This window comes from Polypterus senegalus, chromosome 9 (genome assembly GCF_016835505.1).
Source record: "Polypterus senegalus isolate Bchr_013 chromosome 9, ASM1683550v1, whole genome shotgun sequence".
Taxonomy (NCBI): domain Eukaryota; kingdom Metazoa; phylum Chordata; class Cladistia; order Polypteriformes; family Polypteridae; genus Polypterus; species Polypterus senegalus.
This window is the reverse complement of record NC_053162.1, coordinates 157,618,982-157,637,821: the sequence shown is the minus strand read 5'-3', so window position 1 is coordinate 157,637,821 and position 18,840 is coordinate 157,618,982. Positions and strand designations below refer to the sequence as shown.

The 18,840-nt window shown below is 39.5% G+C and overlaps 1 long non-coding RNA gene across 1 annotated transcript in view; it reads right to left on the bottom strand.

Annotated features, from left to right (window-relative positions):
• Window positions 1–17,159, bottom strand: part of LOC120535899 — a 28,561-nt gene extending 11,402 nt beyond the window's left edge. The window contains exons 1-2 of the long non-coding RNA XR_005634987.1: window positions 16,953–17,159; window positions 7,729–7,795 (exon numbers count right to left, since the gene is read on the bottom strand). This is a non-coding gene — a long non-coding RNA (uncharacterized LOC120535899). The remainder of the gene's footprint in view (window positions 1–7,728; window positions 7,796–16,952) is intronic.
• Window positions 17,160–18,840: the final 1,681 nt, after the last annotated feature.

Sequence of the window (18,840 nt, the reverse complement as noted above, 5' to 3'; positions counted from 1 at the left end):
TTACTCTTAAGACCGTTTTGATTAATACCTTTTTTTTCCTGAAAGCTAATTTTGAAAAACAAAGGTGTCTAATTAAGAATTCCTTATGTAAAGCACTGCTTGAAGCTGTTTCTGAAGTCAGAGTCCCTACAGAGCAAAAATGTTTTAAAGAGGAAGTAGTCTGAAATATGCAGCACTAGAGCATAGCATGGGAAACATAAGGAAAATAACAACTGTGATACATATGAAAATAACACAAGTAAAATATAATTCAACAGATGATATAAAGCACCTATAAAATGTCCACCACTTTGGATTTTTCATATTTTATGCTGAGGCAAGGCAGAGCTATTGAAATAAATGGATACATTTAAAATATCTAGGATCAGTGGTTTTCCAAGATGGAAAATTACCGGTTGAGATAACCCATAGAGTGCAGTGTGGATGGAACAATTGGAAGAAGGTATCAGGAGTATTGGTGTGATTGAAGAATTAAGGCAAAGGTTTAAGGTAAAGTTTTTGAGACACTGGTAAGACGAGCAGTAATGTATGGAGCTGAGACATGAGAAGTAAAGAGAGTGCAGGAGAAGACGTTTAATGTGGCAAAAAATGAGAATGTTGAAATGGATGTGTGGAGTTACAAAAAAAAAAGACAGAATAAGAAATGAGACAATCAGAGGTGCAACAAAAACAAGAGAGATATCTAAGTATAGGAAAGTAGGTTGAAGTGGTATGGACTTGTCCTGAGAAGAGACAATGAATACATGGGCAAAAGAGTGAGAGGAATTTAAGTACAGGGGAAGAGAAAGCGAGGGAGGCCAAAGTGGAGGTGGATGGATAAAATAAAAGAAGATCTGAAGGAAAAGGGCCTGACTGAGGTGGAGGTGCGGGACCGAGTTATTTGGAGAAGATTGATCAAGCACATTGACCCAACATCGAAGTAGGGAAAGATGAAGATGACGCAGAAGACGATTTTGAAGCAATATGCATTCTTAATGATTTTAATTTAGATTTTCTGACACTGATCAACAGAAAAACTTTATACTGACTATCTGATAACAAAATTCTATAGATTCCACCAGACTATACACAAATAAGAACATAAGAAATTTGACAAAAGAGAGGAAACAATTTGGTCTGTCAAGTTCACTTGTTTAGCTAAAGCTAAGATGTCCAAATGTCTCCTGCAGATACTACTGAAAGGTTGTGAGGGTTTTTGCTTCAACTTCATGTCTCGGGAGTTTTCTTCAGATTCCCACAGCACTTTGTGTAAAGAAGTCTTTCCTGGTTTCAGTCTCCAATGCAAAAAAAGAATTTGTCTAGAATTTTTTTTTTTTTGCTCAGGACTAAACAGGTTTAATTCTCGAGTTTGTCAGATTGTGACATAACTTTAAGGCCTAGGATGCACTTGGACAATCTTATCTTCACAGCTTCAAGTGTCGCTATGTCATTTTGTAGTGTGGTGACCAGAACTGCATGTAACACTCAACATGTAGGCTCACTAGTGCATTAACGAGTATGAACATAACATCCCAAGATATATATTCAAGAGGTTCTTGTTAGAAACTTGCTATAAAGTTAAAGGCTAGAATGGTGCAATGGTTAGCACTGGTTGTCCTCACATCTGTATGGGCTTTTCTTCAGATATGATGTTTTTTCTCCTAAGTCCCCAAACACCTGTGCTTTAGATTAATTACAGATATATTATGCCATAGCACTATGGGCCGGAAAGAGCCCTGGCCTGTTCTATCAATCTCAATTTTTTGCCTGACGTCTTCAATATCACACTCTGAGCCTTCATAGATCCTCCTCCATATCACTATCTCTTATGTGGTCGGCCAGGGTGGTCTTTTCATTTCTGCTATTTTATGGAAGACTTTTGCAGATACCCTGTCATTATGTTAAGGTGGCTGATCATTTATATCTGATGACAGTTGGTGGGGGTCTTTATACAGCAGCATTTCTCAACCTTTAAGTATTTGTGACATAACAGTTTTAATCACGCTCCCCTAACATTTTTTTGAAATGTAGATGCATATTTTATTATACCTACTTAACCTTTATCGACATTTATCTAACTCTATATTTATTGTTCTAGTATCAGAATGTAGTTTAAGTTAATTAAGTTTTGGTTTCAACAGATGTTTTTTTCATGTTTTTGATTCTTGTTTTCTTTTTTTCACATCTTCACGCCCCCCTTTTTGTTACTTCGCGCACCCCTAGGGGGGCCCGCCCACAGGTTGAGAACCACTGTTATACAGTTTGTACAGCCCAGCATTGGTTCAGATTTACCAGACACCATTATCCTGTATGGGCCAATACATTTTTCACAATACTTTATGTTACAGGAAGTCCATATCTCTTGACCTTATTGTGGTGGAAGGGCAGCAATGCCCCCTTCATGGAGTAGTGAATTAAAGGTGAGACTCTGGTGCTTTATAATTGGAGCAGTTGACTTTGGGACCATACACCAAAAAAAAGGTAGCTATCCGGAAGAGCTATGAAGGCGCCACCCCACTGGGTTGTGTGTAGGGCTAACAAGCCCACCACGTAAAACGTATGTGTTATGAAAGCCACAAAAAGAGAAAACCACTGGCTTTAGAGGAATTGTTAACATTAAAGTGTGAGTTCAAGCCTATTATAGACTGGTTCCCTGTCAAAGTGAGTGCCCGTGTGTCATCTGACATTGCCAGGACAGGCTCTAGCCAAGGCTGGAGAAATGTATTTATTTGGGTAGAAAAAATGTATTTTATATTCAATTCTAAAATACCTGAATCATTAGGTAGTCAATCATTTTGATAGACCACTTGAATATTCTGCAGTTGAGAGTTCTAGTTACTCCCCTCATCATGGAGTAAACGTGTGTGAACAACAAATTCACCATACAGTAAATGAATCAGTACAGTGGTTAACAGTGAGAGCATAAAAAGGCAATATTGACCTCATTAGACCATATACCCATCTTATACTTTATCTGAGTGTTACTTACAAACTACAATTAATGTATTTACAGTTTATTTTTAATTTTGCATTCTTCTATGGAGTCCAAATATATGATTAACATGACCCACTGTGGCCGTATGCCCAGATCTTGCCAGTCTTGCATTTGAATCTGTCTTAGTCTTCATGGTGGTGTCTCTGGCTATCACCTCCTCAGTTTTGGACATCAGCATGTTATTTACATTTTTAAAAATGTTGTTTTTATTTTATTTTTGTACATTTTTAATGGATTTTCTATATTTTGGGGACTTACGGTAGATATCATCTCAAAATGCCAGAAACACTTTCTTAGTTTATTATGCTTGCTTTTGTTTCAACATACTAACCAGTTTTTGGTTTAAATGCCATTGCTATCACTGTTTTGTGTATTTCTTTGTACTGTATGTTGTCACCCTGTTTCTGGGTTTAACGTGTTTGTGGGATGCTAGATGTGTGATGCACCTTTGCCTGACCCAAGACATCACAACAGACATGCCATACAAGATGGCCAGTCACATTCACCAACTTTAATTTGTTAATGGAAAGACCTTGTGAGGGAATAATAGTCTAACAATTAAGAAAAACAAACCTCAGAAATTATTCTGGTTTATATTTTTTTGTTTGGTTCTCAACATTGACCCTGGTTTGGCCCTTAAAAGAATAATCCACCTGTTAATGTGCTGCTTACCTCATGTAGTTTGTAGTGGTGAATGGAAACATTTTTCATTCTCATGTTTTTATACAAAATGGAGATAACAATGTTTAAAATATAATAAGGTATTTGGTGACCTATGCTGGATACAACACTCAATATCAAAAAAGTCCATGAAAAACTTTCCTTACTCATATCACATAAACCATATGCTAGCTCATCCGGTCGTTTACTCACATTGTTCCAAACACATGTATTTTTAGTTAAATATTGTTAAATAAACTACTTCCAGAAAACGCTCTTGTGAGCAAAAATGAAACACATGAAGATGTAGTTGAGTACTTGAATTGAAGACCTGTCTCCAATCATTACTCTGATATTCATGGTGGTGAGCCACCACTCAGCTATTTAGTTGACCTTCTCCTTGTTGAAACATCTCTGATATTCACAAGTATGAGGCACATGCTCTTCTTGATAAAGTTTAGACTTACTTTTCTTTAACTTTTAATTTTTAGTTGTATGCATCTCTCAGTGCATCCTTTTTCTTGATATTGCATGGAGTCTGACAGTGTTGCTGTGAGAATAAGCTGTTACTGGGCTGGACTTCTGACCAAAGAATGAGTATCCATTGAAATGTTGGGTGGCATCTGAGCAAGCAGCAGCAGAAGAAGAAATTAAATTTATATAATACTTTTCTCACTAATCAAAGTACTTTACATAGTCCATAGGGAGCCGCTTCTATCCCCACCAATATGCAGCATCCACCTGGATAATGTGACAGCAGCCATTTTTACGCCAGTACATTCTCCACACATTAGTTATTAGGTGGTGAAGTGGTAAGAGAGACAATTAGCCAGGTATGGACAGAATGATTAGGGGGCCAGAATAACCAGGCCATGGTGGATATTTTAGCCAGGACATTGGGAAACCACCCTCCTCTTTATGAAGGGTGCTCATTGCGCTCATCACGTAAGCTGGTGACCCAGAGAAACTTGACTTCTGATTGAGTTATGATTTTGGGTCTGCCATATCTTCCTATCAGAGTTTCTTCCAGTTTCCAATTGCCTTTGGATTGTGTTGGACACCACTGTACTCAATGACACTTTGGTTTTCTTTCCAATTTCTCTAAATGAAAGGCCTACACTTCCTAGGGTAATAATGCTCTGTCTCATTCCATTTGTTAACTGCCATGTTCTAGCCATTATGCCTAGAATATTGTCCAAGTAGTACTTTGGAGGGTGAAGAAATGCAGTCTGTTCCAACTCTGCTTTAAGACAGACAGAGGGTTTGTAAGTAAACAACAGACATCAGGACACTTATGCAAATTGTTTGCTTTAACTTGCAAGGTCTAATTTACTTTAATTGCTGAACAACATCTGTAGGTTGTAAAATATTAGTCTTTTCTGAAGAATGACCATTTGTAATATTCTGAAATTTGGTAACCTAAACTTTAAATCTAAACCTCCAGCAGTTTACTACTAACCTATTCACCAATTTAGGTCATTAATTGCATTTCAATGAATTTAATACAAAGAAAAGCTAAGCTGTTCTAAAAATTTTGAACAATAGTGTATGTTTACTGAACTTATCAAGTAATTATGGCAGCTTGATAATACAGTGCATCTGGAAAGTTTTCACAGCGCATCACTTTTTCCACATTTTGTTATGTTACAGCCTTATTCCAAAATGGATTAAATTCATTTTTTTCCTCAGAATTCTACACACAACACCCCATAATGACAACGTGAAAAAAGTTTACTTGAGGCTTTTGCAAATTTATTAAAAATATAAAAACTGAGAATTCACATGTATATACAGTAAGTATTCACAGCCTTTGCTCAATACTTTGTCGATACACTTTTGGCAGCAATTACAGCCTCAAGTCTTTTTGAATATGATGCCACAAGCTTGGCACACCTATCCTTGGCCAGTTTCGCCCATTCCTCTTTGCAGCACCTCTCAAGCTCCATCAGGTTGGATGGGAAGCGTCGGTGCACAGCCATTTTAAGATCTCTCCAGAGATGTTCAATCAAATTCAAGTCTGGGCTCTGGCTGGGCCACTCAAGGACATTCACAGAATTGTCCTGAAGCCACTCCTTTCATATCTTGGCTATGTGCTTAGGGTCGTTGTCCTGCTGAAAGATGAACCGTCAGCCCAGTCTGAGGTCAAGAGCGCTCTGGAGCAAGTTTTCATCCAGGATGTCTCTGTACATTGCTGCAGTCATCTTTCCCTTTATCCTGACTAGTCTCCCAGTTCCTGCCGCTGAAAACATCCCTACAGCATGATGCTGCCACCACCATACTTCACTGTAGGGATGGTATTGGCCTGGTGATAAGCGGTGCCTGGTTTCCAAATGTGATGCCTGGCATTCACACCAGAGAGTTCAATCTTTGTCTCATCAGACCAGAGAATTTTGTTTCTCATGGTCTGAGAGTCCTTCAGATGCCTTTTGACAAACTCCAGGTGGGCTGCCATGTGCCTTTTACTAAGGAGTGGCTTCCGTCTGGCCACTCTACCATACAGGCCTGATTGGTGGATTGCTGCAGAGATGGTTGTCCTTCTGGAAGTTTCTCCTCTCTCCACAGAGGACCTCTGGAGCTCTGACAGAGTGACCATCGGGTTCTTGGTCACCTCCCTGACTAAGGCCCTTCTCCCCCGATCGCTCAGTTTAGATGGCCGGCCAGCTCTAGGAAGAGTCCTGGTGGTTTCGAACTTCTTCCACTTACGGATGATGGAGGCCTCTGTGCTCATTGGGACTTCAAAGCAGCAGAAATTTTTCTGTAACCTTCCCCAGATTTGTGCATCGAGACAATCCTGTCTCGGAGGTCTACAGACAATTCCTTTGACTTCATGCTTCGTTTGTGCTCTGACATGAACTGTCAACTGTGGGACCTTCTATAGACAGGTGTGTGCCTTTCCAAATTACGCCAATCAACTGAATTTACCACAGGTGGACTCCAATTAAGCTGCAGAAACATCTCAAGGATGATCAGGGGAAACAGGATGCACCTGAGCTCAGTTTGGAGCTTCATGGCAAAGGCTGTGAATACTTACGTACATGTGCTTTCTCAATTTTTTTACTTTTAATAAATTTGCAAAAATCTCAAGTAAAGTTTATTCAAGTTGTCATTATGGGGTGTTGTGTGTAGAATTCTGAGGAGAAAAATGAATTTAATCCATTTTGGAATAAGGCTGTAACATAACAAAATGTGGAAAAAGTGATGCGCTGTGAATACTTTCCGGATGCACTGTATTTAAAATTTTAAAACTTTAGAAAAATCATTCTTAAAGTTTTCTTAATATGACAGAACATCTATTAGAAAATAAGCCAGCAAAATGTGGATAAGAATGACAATTGGGGAATTTAGAAAATAATATTAATTGTGTCCCGCATGGTCAATGGAACGCTGAAAAGGGGATACACCAGTAGGTAATCTGTGTTATTTGTAAAGTTAAGATAGATTTATGAGTAATTAGTACTAGATGGGCAATCAGTTAAGGTCAAATGTTTAAATATATTAAAATATAAAATCATAGAAGATGTATTTTTTATTATAATTAATGAAAGGAAGCACAAATTGAAGCACAAGTTTGTTAGATTCAAAATACTATTGAAAAAGTTGAACAAATCATCATGAACATTACGATAAAACTGAATATTGATTTAAGGGTTAACTGTGTACTTCTAACAATAATATATGTAAGAAATGATCAAATCAGTGAAGGGCATTATATATGTACTGGAATCTGACTTTCTTGATTAACAGCCTCTGTTCCAAGGATTAAATGTTAAAGGAATGTTATTTCAAGGAACAAAAAAGAACAAATAATCTTTGGAAGATCAGTCAAGGAATATGGAACGTATCATCTTTTCCCTTTGGGTTATAATTCTTCTCTTGGTTAAGAAAATCTGGAGATAATTATGGCCTAAAAAATTATTATTACTGCTTTCTACCAAAGATGACTAACATTCATTTGTAATTTTACATGTTACATCAACATAAGAATAAAATCAGTCCCTTGACAAAAACTTAATTAGATGGGAAATGAAAGCATAATGAACAAAGTGGTCATGTAAACAAAGCTTCGGCCTTATCTTTACAACGGGTTCGCTTACCGATGAGAGGTTCCTTTCAGTTATCTTCTGAGACACACCAGGAGCTGCACATGCACTGACCTGCATCCTAAAAAAATTAAAACAACTGATTTTTCTCACAAACTCTCTTGATTATCAGGCACAAAGGATAAACATATAACATGATTATTGCATCGAAGGTCCAATGGGTAATTTAAAATTTATTTAAGGTTATGAGCAAAAGTCATCCACTTAATGTTGAAGGGAGAAAACAATCTTTTTATTATTTGAATACGTTTTGCACATTTATTGAATACAGATGTTGCCTATCAGTTTTACTTTATTAGCTCATGTTTATTATCTGCAGACTGGTAACAGTTCAAAAATAAAGTAAAAATACATGCTAAGGAATAATCAAGCTTTTCTATACAATGTGCACATACAGTACTCAGAGGAAATATTTTGAAAATACAAATTAAAAAAGAACTAACTTGAAATTTTCTACTTTTTGTTGCGGTTTTAGAAGTTAATTGAATTTTGAAGGTAATTTTGAGGAGTGGAAATGTAAGACGAATCACTTCACCACACGGCGGCAGCATTGCCTGCGGTTCACGACGGTCTCACAGTTCCCGGCCGTTTCATTTTTTTCTCGACCACTAGATGGCAGCATTTACACAGCAATATACGAAGGGTTGACGTCCCGTGCTCAGTTTGTTTCCCACCTTGTACCCGATGTTGCCAGCATAGGCAGCGGAAATCTCACGAGCCTAAATTAAATTACGAAGCTTTGAAAATGATTTGTTATTTTTGAACTCATCTCATCTCGTTTCATTTTCTGAAAACGCTTGTTTTTTTGAGGGCCACGGTGGCAGCACGCTAATGTTGGAACTGCAAAGGGCAAACCGATATACCATACCGGTTAATCTATTTTACGGTCGCTAGACGGAGCTTAACCCGGTAGTGGTAGACGCAAAGTAGGAAAGAGCCCCTTGAAAAGGGAACCAGTCTATCGCAGTGCCCACTCACGCAGATATTCACACAGGACCAATGTGGAATGGCCAGATCACTTAACCTGCCAGATCACTTAAATCTTCAAACTATCATCTTTTTTTTTTTTTCTTAAGACAACATTATTTTTCATACATCCTTTTTTTTTTCTGAAAGGTCCAACGGGGCACTAGTGGACCGCTACTGGCCGCCGACAAAGGGTCACTGGGATTTTGTGCATAAGCTTTTTGGCGGCCTGCTAGTGTCAGCAGCGGACAGCAGGCAGTCGGTCGGTCTTGGCAGGAGATCATTTACCGACAGAAATCCACCGTTCAGCCACTATATGAGTATTAATTTTATCATTATTATTGGCAGACCATTAATTGTCCACCACTCATGCAGACAAGAATTTAACTAGACAACACACTTGTTACACAATATAAAACACAGCTAAGATTGCACAGTATACAAATCCAGCCTTAATGTAGCACAAACAAGCCTACTATACAAAAAATAAAGGCATAACACAGCCCAAAATATGTTGCCTAAAAAAAAGCATAGTGATCTAAGAAAATAATATTGAAATAAGGCCTACCTATAACAGACATTTTAACATAATATAAGAAATTTAAACAAATAGACTAAAATAATAAAGTAAAATGTATACACCTTCTGGCCACTTTATTAGATACACCTGTTCACCTGCTTGTTAACACAAATATCTAATCGGCCAATGACAGCAACTGAATCCATTTCGGCATGTAGATATGGTCAAGACGACCTGCTAAAGTTCAAACTGAGCATCAGAATGGGGAAGAAAGGGGATTTAAGCGACTTTGAATGTGGTATGGTTATTGGTGCCAGATAGACTGATCAACTGGGATTTTCACGCACAACCATCTGTAGGGTTTACAGAGAATGGTCGGAAAAAGGAAAAATATCCAGTGAGTGGCAGTTCTCTGGGTGAGAAGGCCTTGTTGATTCCAGAGGTCAGAGGAGAATGGCCAGACTGGCTACTCCTGTCAGTTAAGAACAGGAAATTGAGGCTACAGTTTGCAATTGGACAAAAGACGATTGGAAAAAACATTGCCTGGTCTGCTGAGTCTTGATTTCTCCTGCAATATTTTGGATGGTAGGGTCAGAATTTGGCATCAACAAAATGACAGCATGACTCCATCCTGCCTTGTATCAATGGTTCAGGCCGGTGGTGTAATGGTTTACGGGATATTCTCTTGGCACACTTTGGGTCCCTTAGTACCAACTGAACTTTGCTTAAATGCCACAGCCTACCTGAGTATTGTTGCTGACCATGCCCATCCCTTTATAAAACCAGTGTACCCATTTTCTGATGGCTACTTCCAGATGGATAACACACCATGTCACAAAGTTCAAATCATCTCAAATTGGTTTCTTGAACATGACAGTGAGTTCACTGTACTCTAATGGTCTCCAGTCAGCAGATCCCAGTCCAACAGAGCACCTTTGGGATGTGGTGGAATGGGAGATTTGCATCATGGACGTGCCCCTGACAAATGTGCAGCAACTGCATGATGCTATCATGTTAATGTGGATCAAAATCCCTGGGGAATGTTTCCAGCACCTTGTTGAATCAATGCCATGAAGAATTATGGCAGTTCTGAAGGCGAAAGGGTACTAGCAAAAGCGCGATAGAAATATGCGCCCCGACAAAACCGCGACGGACAAATGAGCGCCAACAAACCCGCTAACTGATTTTCGATAAATACGCGCCGACAAAATCGCCACGACAAAATCGCGAAAGAGGCCAAGAGAGTGGGACGCGTACGTGCGCATTAGTACACATTATGTGCTAGGTTATAACTGTTATAACTGCTGATGGCATGCCGTGAACAAATAACTCAGTCGAGGGTTGACATAACGCGTCGTATACAAAGAGGAATTACCAGCAGTCAGGCAGCCAGCAAGTCTAAATACGCTCAACTATCAAGGCGTCTTGCTGCAATTCTTCCTACATATGCAGGGCGTGATCTTAAGGACTATCTGCGTGCTGTGCTGATGGCATGACGCGTCTCATAATATTGACTTCTAAAATAAACATTATTATATAGGCTATGGTTTAAACTAGTAATTCATATTTAATGAAACTTTCGCGATTTTGTCGGGGCGATTTTGTCTGCTCGATTTTGTCAGCGCGATTTTGACGCCGCGTTTTAATCAGAGCTATTTTGTCGGCGCTCATATGTCTATCACGCAAATGTCGGGTCACAATATAGAGTATGTAATATGTACACAATTTAAAATATGAATAATAAAAGTAGCAATAATATTATTAATAATACTGTATATTGTAGAATGCTGTGCACATGTGCATGTTGCACAGTTTCTGTGTGACGTTAGAGAGTTTGTTAGTAAGCTCCTCCTGCATCTTCACTGTCATTGTCGTTCTGAAGTAATCTGTCATTTAAAAAGGGATGGTGATGACACCATTGTTTTATCTTTGTCTTGAGAATGACTGCAATCAGTCACAAGTTTCTTACTTGGTGTTCATGGGCAGCACCTGAATGGGAACTCTCCCTCCTTCCCACCCAATGCTTGTCGCCAGGGGGTTCCACCGAGTAGAGCAAGTGTAAAACCGCTTCTTTCAGAGAGCAGGAAAAACATTTTGCTCCTCAGTAAAAATACCTGAGTTTGACAAGTGTTGTCCCCAAAGAATTAATACATGCACGTGTAAGATCCAGGAAACTGAGTGCTTTTAATATCAATGTGTATTAAAATCTAACTAGCCAACCCGCGGCGTACCATACACCGCATAATCAGGCCGGTTTTTTAATGATTTTTAAGCACGGGGAGAAAATTATCATTTGAAAAATCGGTAATGTAATAAATCAGCAAGAAAAGCAACATTGTAACAATGCACGGAATGAACCAACACACAATCGTCCGTGACTGAAAACTGGCGGACCGCAATCGTGCCTTCTCTTGCCAAACGGAGGGATGGGGGTGCACGGTGCTCCACTCCCTCTGTCATGCTAGTCTGCTGATTTCTCGTTCAGTATGCACTGCCTGCTCATGTGCCCACCTCCAACTCGTCACTTGAGTCGTTGTCGACTTTACACAGTCCAGATGCACCTGTGACTCACGTAGACTTTTCATTGCTCTGTGCGGTTTTGGCTGCTTTTCTATATATAATCCACGAAGACACCCAACCACGGTAGTAGCGAGGTGGGAGGGGGGTGTGTACAAAGGGTTGGGACGCAACCAGTGGGAGCGTATGATTCGCACTTAGTGGGAATTTCACGGTTTGCAGCCCAAATGGGGTTCAACGGCTTACCCACGCCTCTCTGTGCCGGGTAGACACACGCTCAATCTCATGCATAATAATTTATTGAATGCTAAACACTTCTGAAAAGACACGGTTGTCTAAAACGGGTTGGTGTGAGAATACAACAGTAAGTGAATGAAAAGATGGAACTCTGGAGAGAGCAAAATACAACACAATAGTGAACCCGTAGAATAACAAACGCCGTATAATTATTTATTGATGGTTGAACACTTCTGGAAAGATACAGTTGTCTAAAAAGGGAGGTTTGAGGATACAACAGAAAGTGAATGAAAAGATGGAACTCTGGAGAGAGCAACATATAATTGTACGTGAGTGAAGAAGACGCATGTTTGTCGCGAATGCGATTTGCTGTATGTAGCGTGTAAAACAGTTTGCTATGGTGCACGTGGTTGTGCGTTGTAACCGAAAACTCGTTTTTTAAAGACTGCTCACTTCATTGTGTTTTAACCTTAGTTGTAAAGGATTGTTTTAAGGATCCCATGGGATACCCCTCGCAAACTGTTTTACACGCTGCATATGGCGATTCACCTCCCCGAGAAACATGCCTCTATGAACAGTCAAGGTGGCACGGAGGTACGTGAGGCCTCTACGACAGACGAATATAAATGACGCCGTTCCTTCTGTGTCGTCGCGTCCGAGTTGGTGGGCGTGGCTCTGCGAGTTGTCATCATATCCAATGATCTTGGAGTTGGTGGGCGTGGCTCCTCCCTGTGTGCGCCATTGGTATCTTACTTGTCGGCGGCTTAGTGAATCCACGCCCCTTCCGGCGTGCTTTCCATGGGTGTCTTGCCGTTCCATGGGTGTCTTGCCTTAGTGAGTTATATATATAGATATTTTAAAATTGTAGTTAATCTTTGGTTTATCAGAACTGTTTGCTTCTGTTAACATTTTCAGTTGCCTGTTTTTGCTGATAAGTTGACCCAATTAAGCCTTTTACCTGCTATGAAAACAATGTGTCTAGTTCATATCAAACTGAAACAAAATATCAATTTATACACCCTATAGTGGCCTTAATTGCTTATTTAGTTTGCATTCAAATAAATTTACGAAACGGTGACCCTATTATGTCTTTAGAATTTTTCAGTGCATGTTCTCCTTAGGTAAAATATGATAAAAGTTAGGCGTTTAACTTCGTCTCTGTGAAAAAGTAGCCCATGCATGATCAATGAACATTGTTATCCTTGAAATTAATAAATGCTGCCAGTGAACCACTGCAGGACCTCCAGGTATAATGGTGGCTGGTTAGCCAGCAGAGGAACGATGTTAACCTGCTAGATGGTTATCACTAGAGTTCTAGCAGCTTCTTCTTCTTCTTCTTTCAGCTGCTCCTGTTAGGGGTTGCCACAGCGGATCATCTTCTTCCATACTACTGGCTGCTACATTAGACCTCTATAAGTGAGCGTGGATGTGAGACCTGCAGTTTTCTGTGAGTGACTGGTGTTTAGTTTATGGTTGGTTTCTGCTAATCGACTTTATTTGCACACTCTCTCTCTCAGTGATGTATTCTGAAATCATTTTTGTTACCAGAAAAGCCATCCTTATCAAGGTTACAGAAAGATTATCTATTAGATTCTTAACAGATCCCATAAATAACCATGTAGAGATGATGTAGGATTTGTGAAATTCAAATTGCTTACTCTGTGGTGGGCTGGCGCCCTGCCTGGGGTTTGTTTCCTGCCTTGCGCCCTGTGTTGGCTGGGATTGGCTCCAGCAGACCCCCATGACCCTGTATTTAGGATATAGCGGGTTGGATAATGGATGGATGGAAATTGCTTACTACTGAGTGGCCAGTCACCAGCAAGCCGACAGTGGGTCACCGACTGAAAACTCTGTCAGCTTGCTGCAAATCCCTCCAACCACCAGCACCTCAGGGTTGGCCTACTGATGATCTTGTGCCATCCCAAAACGGCCAGCAAAGCAACAGATGCTTGCTTGCTTGCTTACTGGGGAGCAACTCTGCATCATACCATTATCCATGTAGCAGTGAATGCATCCACGAGCACTCGTCTAACCGGCCAGTTTAGAGACCGCACATTACACGACTGGATGGAAATCAGTTGTAAGCCCCGTTAAAAACAATTTATTTTCTCAGAAAAATCATACGTGAATATAATCCACATTAGCCTTTTGTGAATAATAGATGAGGGATTTCTGTATGACAGTTTTTTTTCGAGTTACCCAATACTACAGCGACATCCCACAAGATTAATAACTGTACACTCTTAAAAATCCTGGTTCTTTAATGACACTTTATGGTTCTTTACTGGGTTGTGTGGTTCCTCATAGAACTGTTGTTTGACAAAGCACCATTTCATTCTGGGAAGGGGTTCTTTGTGCTTTGAAAAACTTAATATGAAGTGAACAACCAAAATCTTTATTGTATGGTAGGCTATATAGCAGGGAAACTAACTGATTTAGCAAATCAAGACTTGGTTTGTGTTATTGTATGCAGCAAGAGACCTTTTAAATTCATGAGCCATTGGTATTTCACAAATCCGTTGCCATCTATTCATGGTTATTTACTGTATGGGGCTTGTTACAGGTCTAAATAATTAAAGGTTCTTTTTGGAACCTTCATGTTGATGGGTCTTTTTTCAACCAAAAATGGTTTTCCTGTGGCATCGCTCTGAAGAACCTCTCTGACACTTTTATTCTTAAGAGTGTATTCTCACCCATCATCAAAAAGTCATTTTCTATCCCACAGCTTTAAGCACAAGGCACAAAGCAACTCTGGATGGACATAGCACATTATAATTCCATGCAGCTTAGTTGACGTTTAACGTAACAAAATGTCCATGGCATGTGTAAGAAAATCATGAAAATGAGGAAGGCTCGCGTGAGTACGGGGAGCACATGAAAATTCCCTCACAGACTGTGCTCAGGAAAATTACTATATAATATGTCATATTCTAGGGCTGTGTGTGGGGTGACCTTATCATTTTGGATCCCAGTTTATGTATTACTCTTATATTGGACTATGCCACTTTGGTGCAACTTCTCACTCCCTAATCACCTCCTAATATAATCTTCCCAAGCATCACCTGAAGTTCTGTGCTCCTTCCATGTCCACCAGCTTTTTCCCACTGGTACTGTGGTTTTCAACCACATCCCAAATATATTCATATGTATTAGGTTGGCTGGCACATCTAAATTAGACCTCTATAAGTGAGTGTGGAGGTGAGACCTGCAGTTTCCTGCGAGTGACTGGCGTCTTGTTTATGGTTGGTTTCTGCTAAATGACTTTATTGGCATACACTCTTAAAAAAAAAAAGGTGGCAGAGGGGTTTCTCTTGGCGATGAATTGGGAAATCATTTTTGGTTACAAAAACGCCATCCTTATGAAGGCTCCAGAAAGAACATCTATTAAATCCATAACAGACCCCATAAATAACCATGGAGAGATGATGCAGGATTTGTGAAATTCTAATTGCTTTGTGACTCTTGATGCAATCATCCGAGTTCAGGTTTTCTTGATCTGTTAGGATCTTACTAGGTTGTCTACAGTACATTAAAGATTTCATTTTTGTCCACTTAGAATACGTATATAGAACAATTTCATATGCAAAGAATACCAGAGAATGAAAAGGTTCTTTGCCAAGCATGTTCTTCAAGAAACCAGTCACCCAGTATGCCATTGTAGATTGTTCATTTTTAAGGACACATTGTCTCTGGGTTACAGCAAATCCTTTTTTGGATTAAATGACTAAATGAGTCCCAAAATGAATGGATGGATAACTTTAGGAAAATGTCAGTTGTTCGAGGAGCAAAACATAAACATAGTGACTTATACCCAAGTGGAGACTAACATAACTGAGCCAACTGCACACCGTGATGGATGACAACTGTGCTTCTCTTGAGTTTGGGGAACCAGAAATTTGCACACACGCGTATCAGGCTCATAAGTGCCTGTTGAAGGTGAGGTGGGGAAGCCCTAGGGATGAAGGATTTGGCTTGATTTTAGGGAATGGGTGACGGTGCTTTTCTGTGTCCTTGGCAGGTGGGCAGTATTAGACTTCGTTACTGTCTGGAGCGCACGTCCCTTCAGATACATAAACAGCACCACTCTGTGTTGCAAATTGCGGACTGTGTGCACGTGGTCCTGAACTTTTATAAACAACACCCCTAATGGATTGACTGGCTAAGACTGTAATAACCATTCCAGTTTTTTTTTTTTGTGGGTACCTTGTAACACTCTAGGTGTCTGCCCTTGCCACCCATGTCTATAGTTGCCACTAATGCTGTTTCCATACATGTGTCATCCTTGATGATGATAGATCCAGAATTTCTTCATTTTCATCATCCTCTTATCTCCAGGTGCCCTATTTGACATTGTCTACCCAAATTATGTTGGTTTACATGCTGTTTTCTTACGTGGTGCACAAAAACATAAAAATCGTGTTTCACAAATAGTTCAGTTGCTGCTACTGTACCTGGGATGGCCAGACACTGCAAATCCAACAAGGACCATCCATATGAAGGTTGCAAACCTTTATTTATTTAGACATGTAACAGGATCCCATAAACAACCATGAATAAATGATCACAAATTTGTGAAATCAACTGGGTTCATGATTTTAAAAGCACCCGTGTTGCATGCAATCACATAAACTGTAGTTCAAGTGTTCCTGATCTGTAAGTTGTTTGGATTTCTGTTTTGTCCACATTTATTAGGAACCTTTTCAAAAATAAAAGAAGCAATTTCACATTTAAGGTAATAAAATGGTTCTATGAGGCATCTACACATCCCAGAAAAAGTGCCGTTAAGGAACTGTTATTTATTTTTTTAACTTTGCGCAGTGCAACGCGCGTCCCCTTCAAAGTTTTTCTGTTGCTTTGCACAAGATGGAACGAGCCGATTCGGAAATACTCATTGGATACAACGAGTCCAAAGGTGAGGGGGTGGGGTTTGGTCAAGTGCTGCGCTTTTATCACAAAAACTTAATTAGTAATCACTTACCTTGCATTTGAGACAGACATTCAAATCACCGTACCGACCGTGAACAGTTTATGGACTGAAATCGGCCCGACTGCTCGAGGGTTTGCGCCTGCGCCGTTGCTTGTCTTGCAACGCTCTAGTCTAGTGTGACATTAGGCAGCAGCACCCAGCTCTTGATCTGAATAAAGAGTTGAAAAAAAAAAACAGTAACAAAGTAAAGTAGGAAAAAAAAAATGAGAAAAAGAAAAAGGGGCAGTGAAAATTAGAAGGCAACCCTGGAATTCGCGTAGATTGGGATAGTGCGAAGAAGAGACACCCGTAGCATACTTCACACAGCTGGACTCGGATAAACGAAATAAATGAATTTTTACAGACGAACCATTGCACCGAGGTCGGTATGTGTTTATTCTAAAAAAGAGGGTGAATAATGATAAAATCAGGCTTGTTCATGTCTAATTAATTTTAGGAGTATCCATTTCAGCTTATATATTACTGAGGTTTTAGGTTGATTAATGGGATGAAACAACATGAAAAAAATCCAAGGAAGATGAACAGTTTGTATAGTCTACAAAAGATGCCCATATTCATACTCTTTACAAGCGTTTCATCACCAATTACAAGTTGATTGCACAATTCCCAAATTAATTTAAAATAAATCTGAAAACAAAAATCTATATATGTACAGTATATACACGTATACAGCATTTTTAATTAAATACAACAAAGTATGGTATTGGGTACATATTGCTTAATATCGTCATGGTGTTACATAACATCTGATGATTTCTAAACCCAACTGTCTGCTATTTTTCCAAGACTGCTTTTTCTAAACCCAACTGTCTGCTATTTTTCCAAGACTGCTTTTTCCATTACAGGTCTGCAGTCAGAGCCTATCCCTGCCACAAACAACACAGAGCAGGAGTCCAATGTGGGCATGAGGGTATTAGGAAAGCAGTCACATCCTTGCACTCAAATATGTTTACAACAGGTCAGTTTTGTTGTACCAGTCAACATGATTGAATTTCATTGTGGATGAAATAAGGATCCGTGGAGGAAAAAAAAATGTGTGAACACTGAAAAAATCAAGAAACTCCACATACAAGGCACCCCACTCAGAAACTGGCCCTCGGTTAAAAGAAGAGTGTAGCCTCAACATAATTAGTTTAAATAAAGGAGAATGCTTGACAAACACAGGCAGGTTATGTTAATAAGTAATTCCGGTGCATGTGAGTGGGCCCTTGCACCCAGTACTGCTGTGATAGGTGCTGCCCACCAAAGTCAGAGCTGGATTAAGCAGGTTTGAGCAGGTTATGTTATATTTAATGCCATCTGCCCTTTATCATATCGAAGGAGCTGCATTTTGCACTAAAATTGATAGGGTGCATGAAGCCTTCCTTTTCACATATTGGACAGGGAGCAGAACTGAATCCTCTTTTTTTTTTGCTATATTACACTTAGTGAAACAAATATGATTTAACCATGTATTTAAATAAAAAGTTATCTCTTACAGCAATGTGAATAATTGACATGGACAGCATTATAGAAGCAGACGTTTGTCAAGGGCGATAGTCATTGTCAGTTTCTAATATTTTCATCATGCAAGTGTTCTTTTTTTATTGAACTTACTCAATAAGTTACAGAATGATTAAAACAAACTAGATGAATGCTAGGGGGAGACATCATCAGTACCGGTGATGTGTGGGGACGGGGACATGAAGGGAATAATGCTGACTTCACTCTCACTTGTTCTAGTTTAGCACACCATCAATGACAAGACAGATGCCAGTTTTTACATTCCGCCACTTAATTGCATGCAATGCGGTCTCCTTCAGATCAAGCCGTGTAATTTGTTTAGTTGTGGTGTATGTCAAAATGAACAGCTGTTTTACAGTATACACATTTGTAATGA